Genomic DNA, 13,453 nt, shown 5'->3' on the forward strand with positions numbered 1-13,453 from the left:
TAGGCAAAGAGGTTGGAGGTGGAGGCAAAGGGAAATCCTTTTAGCAGAAGGGAAGGTAACAGGGAAGGCTCATGGCGGAGAGATAGAAGAAACAGGAGCAGCGGTATCTTGCAATTTTAACAACTGTTGTAACATCTCTAAAATGTGCTGCAAATCAGAATTTCCTTCAGATGAAGGAGGCATTAGCTCTTTTTCCAATTCCTTGTCCTCAACAACCGGGGCATAAACATGTTCCTCTCTAAGATCATTCCTCTCTAAAGCTTCAGATGCCTCACCTCCTGTGGCAGTATCCCCATGCTCTGAGTCAGTTTCAAGTAACTCTAATGCCTGAGTAATGGAACTACACACAAAGTCCACAAAGTCAGAGGCATCATTTGCCCTCACTGATGAGCTCGACGCAGTACTTTAACCACTTGTAACCATTCCCTTCGATTTAACTGCACTTTGGTTTGATATTGAAACCAATAACAATGTTGTTCAACATGGGCAAACAATCACTTCAAAGTCTTATGTTCCTTAACTAACTTCTACTCCTATAGACATCAACAGTCCCTGCAGTAACCACAAATATTCAGAGGCCAGAGAGGTGGAATTCCCCATAATTTTCCCGTGGGTCCCCCTTTCTTTATTTACCTGCCCAGGGTGTTCCCCCTCCGGTTCCTTGCTCTCATGGAGCCACAGACCCTGCTCGCTGCGCCAGATGTTGGGGTCCGCGTATTTCCTAAACAAAGGAATGAACACACAAGACAACACAAGACAAGACAAACATGGCGGCCGCCTGGAATCGCGCGCTCTGCTTTATTTTATACAGTCGTTTGTGGAATGTTACCAAGTCACAAGACACATTGTTGTTTTTCTGACCTTTCCCTGACTTCGTTTGCAAGAGCAGGACTTATGGGGAATGCCCTGCTTCGTTTACAAGAGCAGGACTTATCGGGAACACCCTGTTTGCGAGCACGTAGTCCTCTACAAAAATGCACAACTTCAGGTCAATAGAAAAATACTACACATCAAGGAATTGCTGTCTTAAAGATTAAAATAAAGAACACACCATTGAAAATTATTGAATAAAATGGACTAGAAAAATTAAAAGAAATCAAAAAAAAAATTAGAAGGCAGTGGACATGTTAACTATGGCATAAATATATAGCTTTAATGAACTAATTCATAACATGTAGTAAATGGCCCTTCCCCATTACCATGTTATTCAACCAATATCATCATAGAGTAAAACTAGACATGACTTTTTTTTATTTTGCTGTCTATATATTATCTAAATAATATATAAGTTCTGCTTTTAACAAGTTTGTGATTTGGGTAAGTCAGTGAGGTGCTCTAGTCTTTAGTTATCCTATTTGTCAAATTGCAGGATTGTCTCTTCAAGTTCAAAATTTCTATGATTACATATGCAAGCTTTCTACTTACATGTGTAGGCTTTTCTCTAGACATTTAAGACTATTCATATTACACTAGTAACTATTTTTTTAAAATTTGTATTATTTTATAATAAAATACTAAATGTAAAGAATTTTTTTTCTTTTTTCTTTTTTTTTTAAATTTATTTATTATTATTATACTTTAAGTTGTAGGGTACATGTGCATAACGTGCAGGTTTGTTACATATGTATACTTGTGCCATGTTGCGGTGCTGCACCCATCAACTCGTCATTTACATCAGGTATAACTCCCAATGCAATCCCTCCCCCCTCCCCCCTCCCCATGATAGGCCCTGGTGTGTGATGTTCCCCTTCCTGAGTCCAAGTGATCTCATTGTTCAGTTCCCACCTATGAGTGAGAACATGAGGTGTTTGGTTTTCTGTTCTTGTGATAGTTTGCTAAGAATGATGGTTTCCAGCTGCATCCATGTCCCTACAAAGGACACAAACTCATCCTTTTTTATGGCTGCATAGTATTCCATGGTGTATATGTGCCACATTTTCTTAATCCAATCTGTCACTGATGGACATTTGGGTTGATTCCAAGTCTTTGCTATTGTGAATAGTGCTGCAATAAACATACGTGTGCATGTGTCTTTATAGCAGCATAATTTATAATCCTTTGGGTATATACCCAGTAATGGGATGGCTGGGTCATATGGTACATCTAGTTCTAGATCCTTGAGGAATCGCCATACTGTTTTCCATAATGGTTGAACTAGTTTACAATCCCACCAACAGTGTAAAAGCGTTCCTATTTCTCCACATCCTCTCCAGCACCTGTTGTTTCCTGACTTTTTAATGATCGCCATTCTAACTGGTGTGAGATGGTATCTCATTGTGGTTTTGATTTGCATTTCTCTGATGGCCAGTGATGATGAGCATTTTTTCATGTGTCTGTTGGCTGTATGAATGTCTTCTTTTGAGAAATGTCTGTTCATATCCTTTGCCCACTTTTTGATGGGGTTGTTTGTTTTTTTCTTGTAAATTTGTTTGAGTTCTTTGTAGATTCTGGATATTAGCCCTTTGTCAGATGAGTAGATTGCAAAAATTTTCTCCCATTCTGTAGGTTGCCTGTTCACTCTGATGGTAGTTTCTTTTGCTGTGCAGAAGCTCTTTAGTTTAGTTAGATCCCATTTGTCAATTTTGGCTTTTGCTGCTGTTGCTTTTGGTGTTTTAGACATGAAGTCTTTGCCCATGCCTATGTCCTGAACGGTACTACCTAGGTTTTCCTCTAGGATTTTTATAGTATTAGGTCTAACATTTAAGTCTCTAATCCATCTTGAATTAATTTTCGTATAAGGAGTAAGGAAAGGATCCAGTTTCAGCTTTCTACTTATTGCTAGCCAATTTTCCCAGCACCATTTATTAAATAGGGAATCCTTTCCCCATTTCTTGTTTCTCTCAGGTTTGTCAAAGATCAGATGGCTGTAGAAGTGTGGTATTATTTCTGAGGACTCTGTTCTGTTCCATTGGTCTATATCTCTGTTTTGGTACCAGTACCATGCTGTTTTGGTTACTGTAGCCTTGTAGTATAGTTTGAAGTCAGGTAGCGTGATGCCTCCAGCTTTGTTCTTTTGACTTAGGATTGTCTTGGAGATGCGGGCTCTTTTTTGGTTCCATATGAACTTTAAAGCAGTTTTTTCCATTCTGTGAAGAAACTCATTGGTAGCTTGATGGGGATGGCATTGAATCTATAAATTACCTTGGGCAGTATGGCCATTTTCACGATATTGATTCTTCCTATCCATGAGCATGGTATGTTCTTCCATTTGTTTGTGTCCTCTTTGATTTCACTGAGCAGTGGCTTGTAGTTCTCCTTGAAGAGGTCCTTTACATCCCTTGTAAGTTGGATTCCTAGGTATTTTATTCTCTTTGAAGCAATTGTGAATGGAAGTTCATTCCTGATTTGGCTCTCTGTTTGTCTGTTACTGGTGTATAAGAATGCTTGTGATTTTTGCACATTAATTTTGTATCCTGAGACTTTGCTGAAGTTTCTTATCAGCTTAAGGAGATTTTGGGCTGAGACAATGGGGTTTTCTAAATATACAATCATGTCATCTGCAAACAGGGATAATTTGACTTCTTCTTTTCCTAACTGAATACCCTTGATTTCTTTCTCTTGCCTGATTGCCCTAGCCAGAACTTCCAACACTATGTTGAATAGGAGTGGTGAGAGAGGGCATCCCTGTCTTGTGCCAGTTTTCAAAGGGAATTTTTCCAGTTTTTGCCCATTCAGTATGATATTGGCTGTGGGTTTGTCATAAATAGCTCTTATTATTTTGAAGTACGTTCCATCAATACCGAATTTATTGAGCGTTTTTAGCATGAAGGGCTGTTGAATTTTGTCAAAGGCCTTTTCTGCATCTATTGAGATAATCATGTGGTTTTTGTCTTTGGTTCTGTTTATATGCTGGATTATGTTTATTGATTTGCGAATGTTGAACCAGCCTTGCATCCCAGGGATGAAGCCCACTTGATCATGGTGGATAAGCTTTTTGATGTGTTGCTGAATCCGGTTTGCCAGTATTTTATTGAGGATTTTTGCATCGATGTTCATCAGGGATATTGGTCTAAAATTCGCTTTTTTTGTTGTGTCTCTGCCAGGCTTTGGTATCAGGATGATGTTGGCCTCATAAAATGAGTTAGGGAGGATTCCCTCTTTTTCTATTGATTGGAATAGTTTCAGAAGGAATGGTACCAGCTCCTCCTTGTACCTCTGGTAGAATTCAGCTGTGAATCCATCTGGTCCTGGACTTTTTTTGGTTGGTAGGCTATTAATTATTGCCTCAATTTCAGAGCCTGCTATTGGTCTATTCAGGGATTCAACTTCTTCCTGGTTTAGTCTTGGAAGAGTGTAAGTGTCCAGGAAATTATCCATTTCTTCTAGATTTTCCAGTTTATTTGCGTAGAGGTGTTTATAGTATTCTCTGATGGTAGTTTGTATTTCTGTGGGGTCGGCGGTGATATCCCCTTTATCATTTTTAATTGCGTTGATTTGATTCTTCTCTCTTTTCTTCTTTATTAGTCTTGCTAGAGGTCTGTCAATTTTGTTGATCTTTTCAAAAAACCAACTCCTGGATTCATTGATTTTTTGGAGGGTTTTTGGTGTCTCTATCTCCTTCAGTTCTGCTCTGATCTTAGTTATTTCTTGCTTTCTGCTAGCTTTCGAATGTGTTTGCTCTTGCTTCTCTAGTTCTTTTAATTGCGATGTTAGAGTGTCAATTTTAGATCTTTCCTGCTTTCTCTTGTGGGCATTTAGTGCTACAAATTTCCCTCTACACACTGCTTTAAATGTGTCCCAGAGATTCTGGTATGTTGTATCTTTGTTCTCATTGGTTTCAAAGAACATCTTTATTTCTGCCTTCATTTCGTTATGTACCCAGTAGTCATTCAGGAGCAGGTTGTTCAGTTTCCATGTAGTTGAGTGGTTTTGATTGAGTTTCTTAGTCCTGAGTTCTAGTTTGATTGCACTGTGGTCTGAGAGACAGTTTGTTATAATTTCTGTTCTTGTATGTTTGCTGAGGAGTGCTTTACTTCCAATTACGTGGTCAATTTTGGAGTAAGTACGATGTGGTGCTGAGAAGAATGTATATTCTGTTGATTTGGGGTGGAGAGTTCTATAGATGTCTATTAGGTCTGCTTGCTGCAGAGATGAGTTCAATTCCTGGATATTCTTGTTATCTTTCTGTCTCGTTGATCTGTCTAATATTGACAGTGGAGTGTTGAAGTCTCCCATTATTATTGTATGGGAGTCTAAGTCTCTTTGTAAGTCTCTAAGGACTTGCTTGATGAATCTGGGTGCTCCTGTATTGGGTGCATATATATTTAGGATAGTTAGCTCTTCCTGTTGAATTGATCCCTTTACCATTATGTAATGGCCTTCTTTGTCTCTTTTGATCTTTGATGGTTTAAAGTCTGTTTTATCAGAGACTAGTATTGCAAACCCCGCTTTTTTTTGTTCTCCATTTGCTTGGTAAATCTTCCTCCATCCCTTTATTTTGAGCCTATGTATGTCTCTGCGTGTGAGATGGGTCTCCTGAATACAGCAGACTGATGGGTCTTGACTCTTTATCCAGTTTGCCAGTCTGTGTCTTTTAATTGGATCATTTAGTCCATTTACATTTAAGGTTAAGATTGTTATGTGTGAACTTGATCCTGCCATTATGATATTAACTGGTTATTTTGCTCGTTAGTTGATGCAGTTTCTTCCTAGCCTCGATGGTCTTTACATTTTGGCATGTTTTTGCAATGGCTGGTACTGGTTGTTCCTTTCCATGTTTAGTGCTTCCTTCAGGGTCTCTTGTAAGGCAGGCCTAGTGGTAACAAAATCTCTAAGCATTTGCTTATCTGTAAAGGATTTTATTTCTCCTTCACTTATGAAACTTAGTTTGGCTGGATATGAAATTCTGGGTTGAAAATTCTTTTCTTTAAGAATGTTGAATATTGGCCCCCACTCTCTTCTGGCTTGTAGAGTTTCTGCTGAGAGATCTGCTGTTAGTCTGATGGGCTTCCCTTTGTGGGTAACCCGACCTTTCTCTCTGGCTGCCTTTAAGATTTTTTCCTTCATTTCAACTTTGGTGAATCTGGCAATTATGTGTCTTGGAGTTGCTCTTCTCGAGGAGTATCTTTGTGGCGTTCTCTGTATTTCCTGGATTTGAATGTTGGCCTGCCCTACTAGGTTGGGGAAATTCTCCTGGATGATATCCTGAAGAGTGTTTTCCAACTTGGTTCCATTTTCCCCCTCACTTTCAGGCACCCCAATCAGACGTAGATTTGGTCTTTTTACATAATCCCATACTTCTTGCAGGCTTTGTTCATTTCTTTTTCTTCTTTTTTCTTTTGGTTTCTCTTCTCGCTTCATTTCATTCATTTGATCCTCAATCGCTGATACTCTTTCTTCCAGTTGATCGAGTCGGTTACTGAAACTTGTGCATTTGTCACGTATTTCTCGTGTCATGGTTTTCATCTCTTTCATTTTGTTTATGACCTCCTCTGCATTAATTACTCTAGCCATCAATTCTTCCACTTTTTTTTCAAGATTTTTAGTTTCTTTATGCTGGGTATGTAATTCCTCCTTTAGCTCTGAGAAATTTGATGGACTGAAGCCGTCTTCTCTCATCTCATCAAAGTCATTCTCCGTCCAGCTTTGATCCATTGCTGGCGATGAGCTGCGCTCCTTTGCCGGGGGAGATGCACTCTTATTTTTTGAATTTCCAGCTTTTCTGCCCTGCCTTTTCCCCATCTTTGTGGTTTTATCTGCCTCTGGTCTTTGATGATGGTGATGTACTGATGGGGTTTTGGTGTAGGTGTCCTTCCTGTTTGATAGTTTTCCTTCTAACAGTCAGGACCCTCAGCATTAGGTCTGTTGGAGATTGCTTGAGGTCCACTCCAGACCCTGTTTGCCTGGGTATCAGCAGCAGAGGCTGCAGAAGATAGAATATTTCTGAACAGCGAGTGTACCTGTCAGATTCTTGCTTTGGAAGCTTCCTCTCAGGGGTGTACTCCACCCTGTGAGGTGTGGGGTGTCAGACTGCCCCTAGTGGGGGATGTCTCCCAGTTAGGCTACTCAGGGGTCAGGGACCCACTTGAGCAGGCAGTCTGTCCCTTCTCAGATCTCAACCTCCATGTTGGGAGATCCACTGCTCTCTTCAAAGCTGTCAGACAGAGTCGTTTGCATCTGCATAGGCTTCTGCTGTGTTTGTTATTGTTTACTGTGTCCTGTCCCCAGAGGTGGAGTCTACAGAGACAGGCAGGTTTCCTTGAGCTGCTGTGAGCTCCACCCAGTTCGAGCTTCCCAGCATCTTTGTTTACCTACTTAAGCCTCAGCAATGGCGGGCGCCCCTCCCCCAGCCTCGCTGCTGCCTTGCCAGTAGATCACAGACTGCTGTGCTAGCAATGAGGGAGGCTCCGTGGGTGTGGGACCCTCCCGGCCAGGTGTGGGATATGATCTCCTGGTGTGCCTGTTTGCTTAAAGCGCAGTATTGGGGTGGGAGTTACCCGATTTTCCAGGTGGTGTGTGTGTCAGTTCCCCTGGCTAGGAAAAGGGATTCCCTTCCCCCTTGTGCTTCCCAGGTGAGGCGATGCCTCGCCCTGCTTCAGCTCTCACTGGTCGGGCTGCAGCAGCTGACCAGCACCGATCGCCCGGCACTCCCCAGTGAGATGAACCCAGTACCTCAGTTGAAAATGCAGAAATCACCGGTCTTCTGTGTCGCTCGCGCTGGGAGTTGGAGACTGGAGCTTTTCCTATTTGGCCATCTTGCTCCGCCCCCCAATGTAAAGAATTTTTAAACATTCTTTTTAAAAAATAGGTGGCCAACTGTTTCTGAAAGAAAACAAAAAGTACTCATTGTTGCCATTTATTAAATTGATGTTCCATAAATACCAGCATCTATCTTCTTGTTAACTCTCAGTCAGGAGCTTTAATTATCAATTTGATTGCTAATACACAGATACTCCTCAATTTATAATGGGTTTGCACGCTGATAAACCCAGTAAATATCATAAGTCAAAAATGTGTTTCATACACTTGTCCTATGGAACATCATGACTTACCTTACCTAAAATGTGGTCATGACGTATTAGCCTACAGTGGGCAAAACCATTTAACACAAAGTCTATTTTAGAGTAAAGTATTGAATCTCTCATGTAATTTCTTTAATTTTTTACGTTTAAAAATTAATCTCATTGGCCAAACCCAGCATGTAATGTGCTGAATTATTGTAATGTATTGAATACTATACAAGACTGTGATGCTTTCATACCCTGTAAAGTTGAAAAGTCACGAATTGAGGGCTGTCTGTATTCCAGCTGTTAATCTACCAAAAGATCCTGACATCTTTACTCTAATCTGGTTAGAGTTTTATTTTAAAAACATCTTTGTACATCTAGGAATTGTTCTGTTAACCGAACAATAAAAATCTTTCAGTATGTCTCAAGATTATTTTCTCTATTTCCCCAAACTGCCCAATTCTTGACTAAAAGTAGTGCCACTGAAATTACAGAAAACATACTGTGTTGCAGTCCTATTTTCTGTAGTAGATAGCTCATTTCACATTAAATATGTTATTTGTGACCACTTTACACAAGACATAAAGTACAATTTCTATACCACTCCTCAAAATGAGCTCTGAACAATTATAACATTACATATGTTTTATTTTTACTCAGTTTTAGCATTATGCTATAGTAAAAAGTGATAGAAAATCACTAGTGAGGCAAACAGAAATCACTAATTCCTCCTCAGCCACCTGATAATTTGTAGTCAATGATGAAAAAAAATAATCTGTAACTGGGCTTCCAAAAGCAAATTTCAGTAAAATGGATATCAACACCATAAACTGAAGTTATTTTAAGTCTTTTTGTATTTAACAGCTTTTAGCAGAGCTAAGCAGTCTAGCTAAGTCATTTTGTTTATTTTATTTTATTTTATTTTATTTCATTTATTATTATTTTGAGACTCTCGTTCTTTGCTCAGGCTGGAGTTCAGTGATACCATCATGGCCCACTACAGACTCGAACTCCTGGGCTCAAGCAATCCTCCCACCACAGCTTTCTGAGAAGATTGGATCACAAATGTGGGCCACCATGCCTGGCTATTTATTTATTTATTCATTTATTTATTGTAGAGACAGATTTCCCCTTCGTTGCCCAGGCTTGTCTTCAACTCCATGGCTCAAACAATCCTCCTGCCCTGGCCTGTTAAAGAGCTGAGATTAAAGGCATGCAGCCATCTTGTCCTAGGCCCTAGCTAAGTCACTTTAGATACGCATATGATAAATTTCCTCCTCCCTAGACAAGGACTTGCAAACTCTAACAAAACTAAATAAAATGAGATGTGAAGGAAAATTTTTATAGACTTTAGGCAAAGATTCTTTTGAACTAAGAAGTACTAAAGACTCTTTCACATCAAAGGTACAATTGTAAAGCTGAGGGTATTAATGGTGTGAATCATGACCTTTTGATTTCTTTAAAGTACATTTTATGGGGCTCATGATGAGATTAAAAATTTGCGTTATTTCCAGAGTTCTGAAAGCAGACATCAGATTTCCTGTTATTCAAAATGACCTACTAGAAAATCTTTGCCTAGTAGTCTTACATTTCTGTAAGTAAATATTACACATTAAAATTCTTCCATATTCTTCAAAAAAATATCGGTAATTTCCTCAACCACATCAAAACTTTATTTTAAAAGAAACAAACATTTACATTTATAAAAGCTTGTGCAATATATTTTGTTTCAGTCATGCAAAAACTTATCACCAGACTGGTAGTACTGCCATTTATAGTTGTCAAATTTCCAATTATTAAAATATTCAATTTAATTTTTTAAAGGAATGTATTTCTCATATTAATGGAAATATGCCAGCTGCTGAATTCTAAATGTTGACACTTTCTGGAAACTACATGAAACAACAAAGAAAACAAGACAAAACAAAACAAAGTGATCCAAAAGCATGTATCTTCACCAAAACTTGGAAGCAAAACATAGAGTCAAAACTATATATATATACACAGCCAAAATAAATGAGACCAATGAAACCTACATGGGCAGTCGCAAACAGTGCTCAGAACTACAGAATGTGGCAGGACCCTAAATTGGAAGATCTCAAAATCCAACAGTGAACATTCATTCACAGAGGGAGAAAACCTCATCAGAATGCTAACTGTTGTGAGCAACTCTGGGACCTTAAAGGGAGCAATAACTGGGGATGCTACTGGCAAACAATCACAGCTTGTAAAATTACAAATGCATATATTTTTGAATTGAAAATGCCCCTTCAATGAGTTTGGCCGTGTGTGTGTGTGTGTGTGTGTGTGTGTGTGTGTGTGTGTATACATGTGATAGTATCCAAGATTATTCATTGCAACATTGTCAATAATAGCAAAATAATTGAAAATGACCTAAGTGTATAATTGAGGACTAGTTCAATAAATGATGGTATATCCATACATTGACATCCTGTACAATTGTAAACAAAATATGAGCACTAGTTTTACTTACAAGCATGATGTAGTAATTTTATCAAACTAATCCTCTTGCTGAAAACAATTACTAAAGCTAGTTGGAAAAAAAAATCCATTTCAAGGAGTCAAAAAATCAAGTATAGTAGCCAAGAATCAAGGGTCCAAAATTCTAGAGAAGAAAGGAAACATACTGTGGTGAGTTCCATATTCATCTGTTTTGTACGTTGGAGGGATTTGACAAGTTACATAATAAGGAATGGAGGCCAAGATAAATCTTTCAGTGGCCTCTATGAGCTGGCAAGACAGAAGTTGGAGTTCTGGCAGTGAAGGTGGTTGACACTTGAGGGGTTCAAGACTACAGAGAATGCAATTCCTGGAGAACACATTTACCATGCAATTTTTCCTCAAAGGCATTTGCTTACTCCTAATCTTCCATATGTAGGGTAAGACACAAGAAATCAAATAAAATGGACAATCTAAGAGGCTAGAGATTGAAGCACAGCATTCAGCAATCTGTAGTAATACAGAATGAAGTTCAGGTCCCATTAGAGTGGAGATAACCTTGTGAACAACCCAGCTTTCATTGAGAACACGATACCCTAGGAGTAACTGCTCTAAGGCTGGGAAATAAACTAGCCCTAATACAGCTAGAATCTCAAACTCAACTGTATCAAAGCAATCTGTTCACGGTCTGCCAGTGAAACATTAAATATTCTGAAACCAGGGCCTCTACAGTGTTTCAGGATTTAAAAAAGTCATGTATGAAATAGGACCAAATGCAGGAAAGAAAAAGGATCAAAACCAAACAATAGAAATAGATTCCTTGCAATGCAGATATTGTATTAATCAGCCAAGGAGTATGCAACACTTATTTTTAAATTAATCATATTCTGGGCCATGAAGAATACATCAGCATATCTCAAATAATTGAAAACACATAGTGGAATTAAGCTAGAAGTCAAATAGAAAAAAATAGCCAGCAAATTTATAATTGTTTGTAGTTCAGCAATATGCTTTAAGTAACCCATGGAATCAAAAAAAAAAAAAAAAAAAAAAAAGAAAATAAGAAAATATTTTAAATTTTATGATAACAAAACATGACACAAAATGTGTTAAATGCTAAGGCAGACTTAAGAGCAAAATATTATATATACACACACACCATATACACTTCAATGCAGATGTTGGAAAAGAATCAAGAATAAGAATGAATAATCTAATCATCTGTTTTAGGAAGCCAAGGAAAATGACAAACTGAAGTTTATTTTTATAGGTGTAAATGCAAATATCAATGAAGTAAAAACAATGCGCAAGAGAGAATATTAGAAATAATGGACAGTGAAAACCATTATGAAGAAGACAAATTGGGATGAGTAACACTACTGTTGTTAACATTTACTATAATGTTACCACAATTAATCCATGTGGTATTGGCACATTGGAACTGAAAAGAAAATTGAGACGCAGACTCACACATATAACATTTATCTCTTTTACAACAAAGGAACCCTTACAACATAGTGGAAAAAAAATGTCTTTTTAGTAAATGGTGCTGAATTATCTCTATATCCATATAGGAAAAGTCAACTTTGACTCCTACTTCACATTATATACATAAAATGAATCCTACCCAGATTGCAGACCTAAATGTGAAAGGTAAAACAAAACTTCTGTAAGTTCATAGAGGAAAATATCTTAATGGCATTAAGATAAGTAAGAATTTCTTAAGTTGGGCATAATAAGCACTATTTATAAAGGAATTAAAAATTGGGCTACTTTACAATTTAAGTTTCTGATAAAGATGAGTTTAAGAGAGTAAAGTTGCAAGTCACAGAGTAAGAGAACACATTTATAACAGATATAGCTAATTAAAGATTTGTAATAAAAATATATTAAAAATTCCTATGCAGTTATGCATCACATAACAATATTTTAGTCAATGACAGACTTCATATACAATAGTGGTCCCATAAGATTATAATGGTGTATTTTACTATATCTTATTTATGCTCAGATATGTTTAGATACATACATACTGTGTGTGTTTGTTTTCACACTGCTGATAAAGACATACTCAAGGACTGGGCAATTGACAAAAGAGAGAGGTTTAATGAACTCACAGTTCCACATGCCTGGGGAGGCCTCACAATCATGGTGGAAAGGAAAAGGCACGTCTCACATGGCAGCAGACAAGAGAAGAGAATAAGCGCCAAGGGAAAGGGGTTTCCCCTTATAAAACCATCAGTTCTCATGAGACTTATTCAATACCATGAGAATAGTATGGGGGGAACCGCCCCCATGATTCAATTATCTCCCACTGGGTCCTTCCCACAATACGAGGGAATTATGGAAGCTACAATTCGAGATGAGATTTGGGTGGGGACACAGTCAAACTCTATCACATACTTTTCATTGTGTTACAATTGCCTACAGTATTCAGTACAGTAATATGCTGTTTAGGTTTGTAGCCTAGGAAAAATAGGCCATATCATATAGCCTAGGTGTATAGTAGGCCTTACCATCTGGATTCCTGTAAGTAGCACATTCTATGATGTTTACACAATGACACAATCACCTAATGATTCATTTCTTAGAATGTATTCTCATCATTAAGGGTCCATGACTGTATTTTTAAAAAGACAAAAATCTAATTAAGAAAAGTCCAAAAAGCTTAATCAGAGTCTACATAAAAGAGGATATCCAAATAATCAATAAACATAACACAAGTGTCTCAATATCACTAGTCATCAGGAAAATCCAATTTATAAGATCAATGATGTTCCACTTCATACCCACCAGAAGTTAAAATTAACAAAACTTACAATAGCAAGTGTTGGCAAGGATCTGGAGCAGCTGGAACACATATACTCAGTTAATAGAGTGTACATCGGTACAACCAATGTATTAATCCATTTGCATTGCTATAAAGGAATACCTGACACTGAGTAATTTATAAGGAAAATAGGTTTATTTGGCTCACAGTTCTGTGGGCTGTACAACCATGGCACCAGCATCTGCTTAGCTTCTGGTGAGACCCAGGAAACTTCCAA

The sequence above is a fragment of the Macaca fascicularis genome, chromosome 4 (genome assembly GCF_037993035.2).
Source record: "Macaca fascicularis isolate 582-1 chromosome 4, T2T-MFA8v1.1".
Taxonomy (NCBI): Eukaryota; Metazoa; Chordata; class Mammalia; order Primates; family Cercopithecidae; genus Macaca; species Macaca fascicularis.